This window comes from Mus pahari, chromosome X (genome assembly GCF_900095145.1).
Source record: "Mus pahari chromosome X, PAHARI_EIJ_v1.1, whole genome shotgun sequence".
NCBI classification, from domain to species: Eukaryota; Metazoa; Chordata; class Mammalia; order Rodentia; family Muridae; genus Mus; species Mus pahari.
Genome location: NC_034613.1, coordinates 62990254 through 63001057, shown reverse-complemented (window position 1 = coordinate 63001057; position 10804 = coordinate 62990254). Strand labels below are relative to the sequence as shown.

General features: G+C 40.7%; 1 protein-coding gene across 1 annotated transcript in view; it reads right to left on the bottom strand.

Annotated features, from left to right (window-relative positions):
- Ikbkg (inhibitor of nuclear factor kappa B kinase regulatory subunit gamma) overlaps positions 1–10804 on the bottom strand; it is a 56422-nt gene that overhangs the window by 39021 nt on the left and 6597 nt on the right. The window lies entirely within an intron of this gene.

Below are 10804 nucleotides of genomic sequence, written 5' to 3'. Positions count from 1 at the left end.
TAAACTATACATGATTTGCTTTTGGCTTAACCTTGAAAACACATACAGGAGGCTAAATAAAGCTTGTTACTAAATGAATACTTCACAAGTTCATGTGGTTATAGACAAGGTTTTACAAAAGGATAGTGACGATGTAAAGCCTGTCACCCCAAAATGGCAGAATCTTGCCCATCTTTTCCTAAAGCTGTCCCCACACCTTCCTCCACAAACCACCAAGGGGCACCAGACACATGCCTGTTTTGGGGAAAGAGCCTTTTAAAATCCTCAACCTCTTTGAATGGTTAGAATGGGTTTTCAAAGCCTCAGATATTCACCTGAGGATGGTATTTAAAGCTTTAGGGCAAGGGAAAGCAGACAAAGGCACCAGAAAATGGTACTGACCATGTGGAGGCTCTTTGTGCTTAGAGTTGCACCCCAACTTTTACAGACTTTGGGAGTAGGGAACCTGCTGGCATAGTGTCCCTAAAGCAGAAGCTCTTATAAAGGGGCAGCACAGGGAGCCTAAAGTACAGCAGGGACATGGGAGTAATTTGAGTAAGCAAGAGGAAGGACTGAGGAGAGCAACCTAATCCTACACCAAAGCTCTAACGAGTACACTCTGCTTTCACCTTACCTCTGGGTGTGTGTATATATGTATGTATATGTATAAGGTGCCCCTGCTAAACTCAGGTCCTTTGCAAGACCAGCAGGCACACCTAAGCACTAAGCCATTTCTCCAGTACATTACATTAGTTCTGATGCAAGCATTAGTGCTGAGATTCATGGCCTAATCTGCAGAGATTAACTGACATAGAATCTCTATATGCCTACACTGGATGAAATCAGAAACTTGTAGGTGGAACAATCAACTGTAACCATGGGCATTTGTAGCTGCACTAGAATAGAGATATTTTAAGTCTGAGCTACATTAGCTGCCTCTGGATGAGAAAACTATAGTAGTACATGAAGGCCCAGGTGAAGTTGCCTTTCACCTTGGCTCCAGGTCCAAGTAATAGCATTCAAGTGAAATCCAAGATTTTGGTCCCCACATTGGACAAAATGTGGGAGTAGGTAAAGTCATTCAGCCACCACTTCAACTCTAGAACACAAAAACACAGGTGGGGACACAACTGTCGCCTAGAATTTTATTTAATACTAGGGTAAGGGTAAGATAGGATAACATAAAGCACAATAGAGAGGTGAGGGCATTCAGCTGATCACGCAGATGTAAGTCCCTACCAAGGATCAAAGGCAAAATAAGCCAGCAGCATTTCAGGAATGATGACAGGAATGATGAAGCTGTTGAGGGAATCTTTCTGGTATAAGCACTCTGACACCAGTGAGAGTAAAAGAGAAATGTCCCCAATAGAATGAAGTCAGGACAGCTTCTGAAAGGCTTTAATGCTGGGTCTAATTTGTGAGCAGGTCTTTACAAAAGCATGCTTGGCAGTCAGCATGTTGTTAAGGGCAATGACCCATTGTTTGAGCTATTTCTCCAGGTCATTCTGTTCCAGGTAGCAAGTGAAGTCATGGTTGGCAAATAGATAATACACGCAGTGATATAAGTAAATCACAAAATAAATCAATAAACCAGTATCTAATACTTGGTCTTTTCTACCTTATTACTTTGGAGGCATGACAAGAAGTTCAGCAGACAGTAAAAGCCACCTCAGCCCATGTAACCACACAAATCAGAAATGAAGGTCCAAGTGGTAACATTCAACTGAAATCCAAGATTTTGGTCCCTACACTGAGCATAATGAGGAAGTTAAGTCATTCAGCTGCCACTTCAACTCTGGGACACAAAAAAAACAGATGGAAACACCTAGGATCTTATTTAATACTAGATTAAAAACAAAAGATGAAGACACTCCACTGTCATCTCAGCTTTAAGGGTCACACCTATCACCCCAGCCCTAGAGAGGTAGAGGCAGGAAGATAAGAAGTTCAAGGATATCCTTAGCTATATAGCAAGGTGAAAGCCAGCCTGAGAAACATAAGCATCCCATCTCAGAATTTGAAATGAAGAATGGCAATCTGACTGTGCTAGTTTGAATAGGAATGGCCCCCATACATTCATGTGTTTGAATGCTTGGCCATAAAGTGGCTCTATTAGTATGTGTGGCCTTATTGGAAGAAGTATGTCACTGTGGGGGAGGTCTTTCAGGTCTCATATATGTTGAGGCTACACTTAGTGTAGTGCACAGTCTCTTCTCTCTCCCTGAGCACTATGTCTGCCATGATAATGGAACCCATAAGTCAGCCCCAATTAAATGTTGTTCTTTATAAGAGTTGTCTTGATCATGGTGTCTGTTCACTGCAGTAAAACTCAAACTAAGACATTGATATAAAGGTAATTCACTGCATTAGCTCTGAGAATAGATCTGGAGACTTTGATAAACACTAAAGTGTTAGAAGCCATCTAGGATAGGCTAAGGCTAGCAGGTGGCCTTCCTGGAGGTGGCCCACCATTTTTGCATGGTCTACAATTGGTGATCTTGATGGCAAGGTCCCAAAGAGACTTCATCTCAGGATTGCTTCTTGCAGCTGATATGCCTTTCCTGTCATTATTAAATTAATATAATTGTCTTAGTCAGGTTTCTATTCCTGGACAAAACATCATGACCAAGAAGCAAGTTGGGGAGGAAAGGGTTTATTCAGCTTATATTTCCACACTGCTTTTATAACCAAAGAAGTCAGGACTGGAACTCAAGCAAGTCAAAAATCAGGAGCTGATGCAGAGGCCATGGAGGGATGTTTCTTACTGGCTTGCTTCCCCTGGCTTGCTCAGCCTGCTCTCTTATAGAACCCAAAACTACCAGCCCAGAGATGGCCCCACCCACAAGGGGCCCTTCCCCCTTGATCACTAATTAAGAAAATGCCCCACAGCTGGATCTCATGGAGGCACTTCTCCAACTAAAGCTTCTTTCTCTGTGATAACTTCAGCCTGTGTCAAGTTGACACAAAACTAGCCAGTACAATAATAATCCTCAGCATTAGCCCACCCTGTTGATCATATTTCCTGCATATCAAAGTAAAGATGAATTTTCATGAATTAATGCTGTTTAAATGAATTAATGATTCTACAGAATACCTGATTTGATTCAAATAATCTTAGGAAGAGTTTTAAAAGATGGTTTCAGTCATTTTGCTAAAAAGATGCAATAAAGTAAGAATCAAGAATAGAATGTGCCCACTCCTCAGAATAGTAAGTAAAGGGTGCATAATAAGAAATACAATGAGGGCTGGTGAGATGGCTCAGTGGGTAAGAGCACCTGACTGTTCTTCCAAAGGTCCAGAGTTCAAATCCCAGCAACCACATGGTGGCTCATAACCATCCATGACAAGATCTGACGCCCTCTTCTGGAGTGTCTGAAGACAGCTACAGTGTACTTACATATAATAAATAAATAAATCTTTTTTTAAAAAAAGAAATACAATGAGCTATCATAATTACACTAAAAAAAGAAATAGGCTTGGGACAAATTTGTGTTCAAGGAAAAGCATTTAAGTCCAAGGATGAAGCCACAGGTGTGTACTATGATAAGACAAGGGCATGTGAAAACTGTGGCTTTGAACTTATAATGAGCATATAGAATGAAATATTGCTTTGATCTTAATATCAACATCCTTCTGTAACTCCCATTTTGTCTAACATTTTATCTCTGAGGTAATTTTCTAAAGAACATTTTGTCTAAGAAGGTATAAAAAGGCCAGAGAAAGAAAAGAAAATTGTTGGTTTGATGGTTTGGCTCTGCCCCATCCATCCATCCACCCATCAATCCAAATGTGTATATCTGTTTGTCTATATGTAAGAGTGTAGGTAACTATGTATGTGTGTAGGTATGCATAAATACTTGTGGAGATGATTGTGACTGATGGTCAGGCCTGGCCAGAGTGTGGGTATATGAATGTATATGTGTCTGTGCATATTTGCCTGTATAAAGCATTTTGATGCTTTTCCTGTCCTTCCTCTCTGGTTCACAAAGAGTTAAGCAGCCTAGCCATGGAGGCTTCTGGCTGCCTGGACAGAGAAAGGAGCACTAGCAATAAATCCTTTTACTTAATTCCCTGACGCTAAACAGCATGTGTTAATCACCAGGTATTAGTGCTTATTTAAGCACAAGTAAGAGTTAAAGTTTTTAGCACAGAACACTAATAGTTAAGTTACCCCAGAGCTTAAAGAAGCACAGAACAGTAATAAAAAGTTAAGTTTTTAGCACTTAATGAAGCACAGAACAATAACAGAGTTATAAAATAAAGATACAGCATTTAATAAAGCATAGAGATTTATAAAGAAAAAGGAAGCTACAGAGGGTTAAAGAGAAAAGAAGCTAGCAGTTTTCAACCACAGAATAAACAAGAGACTGTTAAGTCTACAGAAGCCATCAACAAACATTCAGTATAGTTAGAGAGCTAGGCTAGAGACCATCTGTCTTTAAATCTATGTCCAATGCTGTGTCCCACTTCAAGCCATTCCAGGCCAGGCTGGCTCCCGGCATCTAAATAAGATTGGAAATTAAAAATAACAAGTAGTAGAAGCTGTTACTTAATGATTCTGTTTGTTTCATTTAACTGCATTTTCTCAGTGTAGTTTGTTTTATTGGTGTTGTTTTTGAGATAGGGTTTCATAAAGCCAGGCTGGCCTCAAACTTGCTATGTGATAGAGGATGACTTTGAACTCCTGACCCTCCTACCTCTCTCTTAAGCACTGGTTCTCAACCTGTGGGTCATTTCCCCTTTGGGGGGTCACATATTAGATATCTTGCATATCTGATATTTACATTATGATTCATAACAGTGGCAAAATTAGTTATGAACTACAAACACAATAATTTTATGGTCACCACAATAAAGGAAACATATTAAAGGATGGCAGCATTAGGAATGTTGAGAACCAGGTCTTTTGTTATTGTTTGTTTTTTGGAGGTGGGTTTGGGTTTGGGTTTTTGTTTGTTTGTTTTGTTTTGTTGGGAGGACTTGAGATTCATGAGATTCTATCTTAGATATAATGAAATAAATAATACACATGCTTGTAGGTAGCTTGTTTCCTTCATTCTGTGAAAATGTAGATGTGTGGTCCTGAGCCCATAAGAAGTGAGCCAAGGAGCCTGTACTGGTGGGGTCTGTGATTCATGGCCCTCAATCCTATCAAATAGCCCCAAGAACCTCTAAAATAGGCTAAGCAACAATTCATTCATCCCAGGGTATAAGTTTTCAGAATTTCAAAAGTAAAATTGCCTGGTTAAGGGCTGCTGAAATGCTCAGCAGGTAAAATCAGTTGCATCAAATGCAAGTCTGACAGAACAACAAAGACTGCCAAAGTTCTAGTCCAGCCTGGACACATGGTGAGTTTTAACCTAACCTGGGATACAGTAGAGAAACAAGCTATCTGAAAACAAAAAGAAACAAAATGTCTGGATGAGTGAGATATTTTATACCAGTATCCCTAGCACTCCAGAGGCAGATACAACAAGATCAGATCAATAGGACCTGTCACAAAAAACTGAGAACTAGACCAGTGAGATGGTTCAGTGGCTATAGGTACCTGTTGCCCAGCTCGATGACCTCACTTTGATCTCTGAAACCCACATGATGGAAGGAAAAAAAAGGACAACACCTTCAACTTGTCCTCTGATCTCTGCATACACACTGCACACTGTGGCATGTACATACCTCACATGCCCCTCCACACACACACACACACACACACACACACACACACACACACACACATATATATAAATACATATATAATATTCAAAAAGAATAAAAACTAAGGATAGCTCAGAACTTAACTAGAATTTACCTAGCATGCCCTTGACCCTAGACCTGATCCCTGACACTGAAAAAATGGAGAGGGGGGTAACCCTCTGGTTAAAAAATCAGAGAGAAAGAGAGCTGGGCTTGGTGGAACATGCCTTTAATTCCCCCACTCTGGAAGCAAAGGTAGACAGATCTCTGAGTTCAAAGCCAGTCTGGTCTATATAGCAAGCTCCAGGCCAATAAAGACTACATAGTGAGACCTTGTCACCCTCAAAAAAAACTTAAATAAGAGGGAAAATATCATTAAAAATAGAAAGATAATTGTTTTGGTTTTTGTTGTTTGTTGTATTATCTATTGATTCCATGATAACATCCTAAGCCCTTTTTACATTTTTTTGTTTTGTGTTTTTAAGACAGGTTCTCACTATATAATTCTGAGTATCCTGGAACACACAGAGATCTGCCCAGCCTTTGCCTCTCAAGTGCTGGAAATAAAGGCAGGTGCCACCCAGGCTCCTTCTTAACTTTTTATTTTGCTACATGATCTCACTAAATTGTCCAGGCTGGCACTGAACTTGTGATTCTCCTACCTCAGAGACCTATGTAGCTGGAGTTATAGGCCTGCATCTGGCCTATCTAGAAAACATAGTTTCTAAAACAAAAAGAATACCAGGCATGGTGATGTATACCTCAAGTCCTATCGCTCTGGAGGCCAAAAACAGTAGAATTAATGCAAGTTTGAAATTAATGCCTGGTCTACATAGAGAGTTCTAGGCCAGCTAGGGCTATAATGAAAACCCGTTACAAAAGCAAAAAAAAAAAAAAAAAAAAAAAAAAAAAACAGAGCCAATGAGAGTAGCCAGCTGATAAAGATGCCTACTGCCAAGTCTAATGACCTGAATTCAATCCATAGGCCCCATGTTTGAAAGAAAAAACTGACTCCTACAAAATGCCCTCAGACCTCCACAAGAGTATTATGCCACTCCAGTGCATATAAACACAAAATCACAAGATAGACAGACTTACAGATAATAGATAACATATAATAAAATAATTTTCTTTAAAAAGCAAGGGCATGTCTTTTGGGGACCATTTTCCTCCTACTGGCTGGCCTCATCCCACCTTAATACAAGGCAAAGTGTCTAGTCTTACTGGAACATGATATGCCATGGCTGTTTGATATCCATGGGAGGCCTACCCTTTTCTAGAGGAGTGGATGGGGAGGGGGTCGGATGAGAAGTGATGGGCATTGGGAGGAGAGGAGCGAAGGGAAACTTCAGGAGGTGGAAGAAAGAAGATGGGGAGTTCATAACCATCCTTCTTAACTACACAGCCATCCCTCTTCACTTGGAATGGTAGTTTTGTTTATTTAATGTCATAGATACAGAAAGCAAATCAAGGGGTTGCCAGAACTGGATTTTAATAGAGACAGAGAAAATAAATGTTCTAAATACCATAAATTCTATACTTTAAAATGGTAAATGTCATGACATATTAATGAAACATCTAATAAATCTGTTGTTTACAGAGGAACAGGCTAGATTTCTGCCCCTCAAAAATGAAAGTTTGGGGCTGGAAAAATGGCTTAGTCAGTTAAGAACATTTGTTGATCTTCCAAAGAGTTGGGGTTCAATCCCCAGCATCCTCAAGGTGGCTCACAACTGTCTATAATGCCAGTTCCAGAGGACCTCACACCCTCTCCTGGCCACTGTAGGCATGGTTCCCATGTGGCACAGACATACACACAGGCAAAACACCCATACACATAAAATTTTTAGAAGGATGCCAGGCCTGATGACATATACCTTTAATCCTAGTATTTGGAAGATAAAGGTAGGCAGCTCTTTTTGTGATTGAGGATAGCCTGGTCTACATAGTAAGTTCCAGGCCAACCAGGGATACCTAGTAAAACCCTGGAGAGAGAGGGAGGGAGGGAGGGAAGAAAAAGGAAAGAAAGAAGACTAAAAAAATATATTAAATAAAGGGGAAATTTCAAATGAAAGTATGTCCTCTGGGGTTCTATCAGTGCCCACTTACTCTTCTATAGAGATAACTTGCACATCCTAGAGGCATAGCATTCTGAATTCATGTGTCACTGTCACCTATCAGCTTGCATTCAGAAGGAGCCCCTAGAACAGAGGATATTCAGAGTCAGCACCCCCTTGCTTACTACATTGCTAATAATTTGTCCCATCCAACTTTATATACCTAAGATCACAAATGCACACTCATCAGTAATTTTAAGATGACAAGATGTCACATCAAGTATGTAGTCCTAAGCACAGGGTCCTGGATGATCCTGTAGGACACTAAAGTATAGGTATAAGTTTTCCTTAACCTACTTTAGTAAGGGTTCAACCTCCCCTCTAGCCCACCACCCACAAGAGGTGAAAAAGAAAGATTATGAGGATATGGGGTAAGTAGAACTGTTTAGAAATAGTTCTTTGGGGAGATTCCAATCTTCATTGTCAGTTGTCTTGTCCTCAAGCATAATACCAACATTAATCAGCAGCTGCCGTCCAGTTCACTTGGCAATCACCACTCATTAGTCAGCAAGAGCAGTTTAATCCAGAAGAAACTGCAAGGCTTGCCAATCAGCTCAAGTCTGCAGAAGAAGCCGCAGGAACCTCATGAGAAGTTCTCTATGAAGTCACCACAAACAAAGCTCAGCAATGCAATGTATGGCAAACCAATACATGTGTATCGTCAATAAAGACTACCAAGGCAGAGCAAGGCAAACCAATGCTCTAGCTCCCATTGTCTATGTGGTCATACGTATATTCTTGCTAAACATCACATGTCCTTTCACGTGCCTACTATTGCAAAACATCCTCTCACCTGTGTCTGCTTCAGAAAACATTTTCACGTGTCTCCCTTGGCAAAACATCCTTTGACCTGTGTGCCCCAGCAAAGCATCATTTGACAAAACTGACTTTCCAATGAAAACAGAAGTTCCCACTTCACCAAAGCCCTGTGGGCTCCCTGAACAAATAGTCTTCACTAGCCTTCTGGAGCTCTCAGGATCATTAGACCAAGCCAGCAACTGGCCCAAATTCATATCCTTGTCCATAGACACAGATATACCCTAGCCAGCTGCTCCACCCATCTCCCTAACCATCACCAACAAGTTCAGGATATAAAAAGGCTTCATCCCTTCAGCTCCTACTTCTCATGTCTATGGGGACTCACTGGTAGCTTATCTCTCAGGGCTTCACCAAGTTGGGATGGACAGAGGCTAGATGAGTCTTTCTTGTGCCCCCCTTTCAAGGGCTCAGTGTTCAGAGTTTTTAGTCTCCTAGTCTATACCTGATAATTAACTAAGCTTAATAAAAACATCAAACCTGACCTCACCCTTCAGACTAAACCTCAGGCACACACAGCTGTACAACTTGCATCCACATATTCACATATGTCTGACAATGTGTCACATCTCCAGTAAAGCCATCACAGTAGCTCAGTAGCATTTTCTCTACCAGTATGAGAAGACAAAAGAGTACAGCAGATGCTTTCCTGCTCCTACCCTTCCTCAACCCAAATGTGGCTCACTGCTGGAACTGAGCCACCAAGTAATTACAGGTAGAAAAGGTCAAACAGCCAGAGCTATACAGAGAAACCCTGTCTCGAAAAACCAAAAAAAAAAAAAAAAAAAAAAAAAAAAAAAAAAAAAGGAATGTAATGTTAGACAGCCGGGCGTGGTGGCACACGCCTTTAATCCCAGGACTCAGGAGGCAGAGGCAGGTGGATTTCTGAGTTCGAGGCCAGCCTGGTCTACAGAGTGAGTTCCAGGACAGCCAGGGCTATACAGAGAAACCCTGTCTCGAAAAACCAAAAAAAAAAAAAAAAAAAAAAAAAAGGAATGTAATGTTAGAACTCAGACCAAACTACTGCTCATGCCTACAAAGCCTGAAGCAGCCCTTCCATTCCCACAGATACTGACAGGCCCCCTACTGAAGGCATTTTCTATTAATGCCTAACAGACTTCCAGGTGCACCACACATCCTGGACCCCACCTCCTTCACTGACTTCTATCTCATAAACTGTGAACTGATTATGCAGAGATGGAAAGGTTTCCCTTTGGCCAGAGAATAAGAAAGCAGGAGAAAGTGTTCACAGACCAGCTTCCTGTCTGAGCAGAAGGGCAAACTGGAAATGCTATTAAGTAACAAGTAAGATGACTATCAAAGACTTCTTCAGGGAAAGGATAAACAGCTCTAAGTAGGGTCCTCTATGGATGAAACCAGTTTTATCCTATTCCACCCTTCTCTGTTTTCACAACTAAAGTCAAAATATGGAGTATCTTGTATGAATGGCTAAGCTAGCACTTTGTCTACTAGCAGAAAAGATTGACTTCCTGAGATGAAAGGCTATTTCCCTAATGACACTTGTTCTCTGGGTTAAATACTACCTATGTCACATAAAACTGTGATCAAATAAATTAAGGATTTTCTCTTCTCAATCTTCTTTTTTACTTTACTCAGCATCAGTTATTATATTAAGGATCTACTTTATTATTGTTCTGAAACAGGAGTCAGTAAATGTAGCTCAAGCTGCCCTGGAACTCTGGGTAGCTCTCCTGCCTAGGCTTCCCAACTGCTGGGATCATAAGCAAGGACACATGGCTTTAACATAAAGGTAATGTCATAATTGTTGTTTTGTTGGATTTCTTTTTTTAAATTTTGTGTGTATATGTGAGCACCTACATATATGTATGTGTACCATGTGCAGGTCTAGTGCCTGAGAACATCAGAAGAGAACATCAGAAGAGGACATCAGATTTCTGGAATTAGAATTATAAGTGGATATGAGCTACCATGTGAATACTAGGAACCAAACCAAACAGGTCTGTGACCTTTTTTAAAATCTTATTTTTAGCCGGGCAGTGGTGGCGCACGCCTTTAATCCCAGCACTTGGGAGGCAGAGGCAGGTGGATTTCTGGGTTCGAGGCCAGCCTGGTCTACAGAGTTCCAGGACAGCCAAGGCTACACAGAGAAACCCTGTCTCGAAAAACTAAAAACTAAAAACTAAAAACAAACAAACAAACTTTTTTTTTTTTTTTTT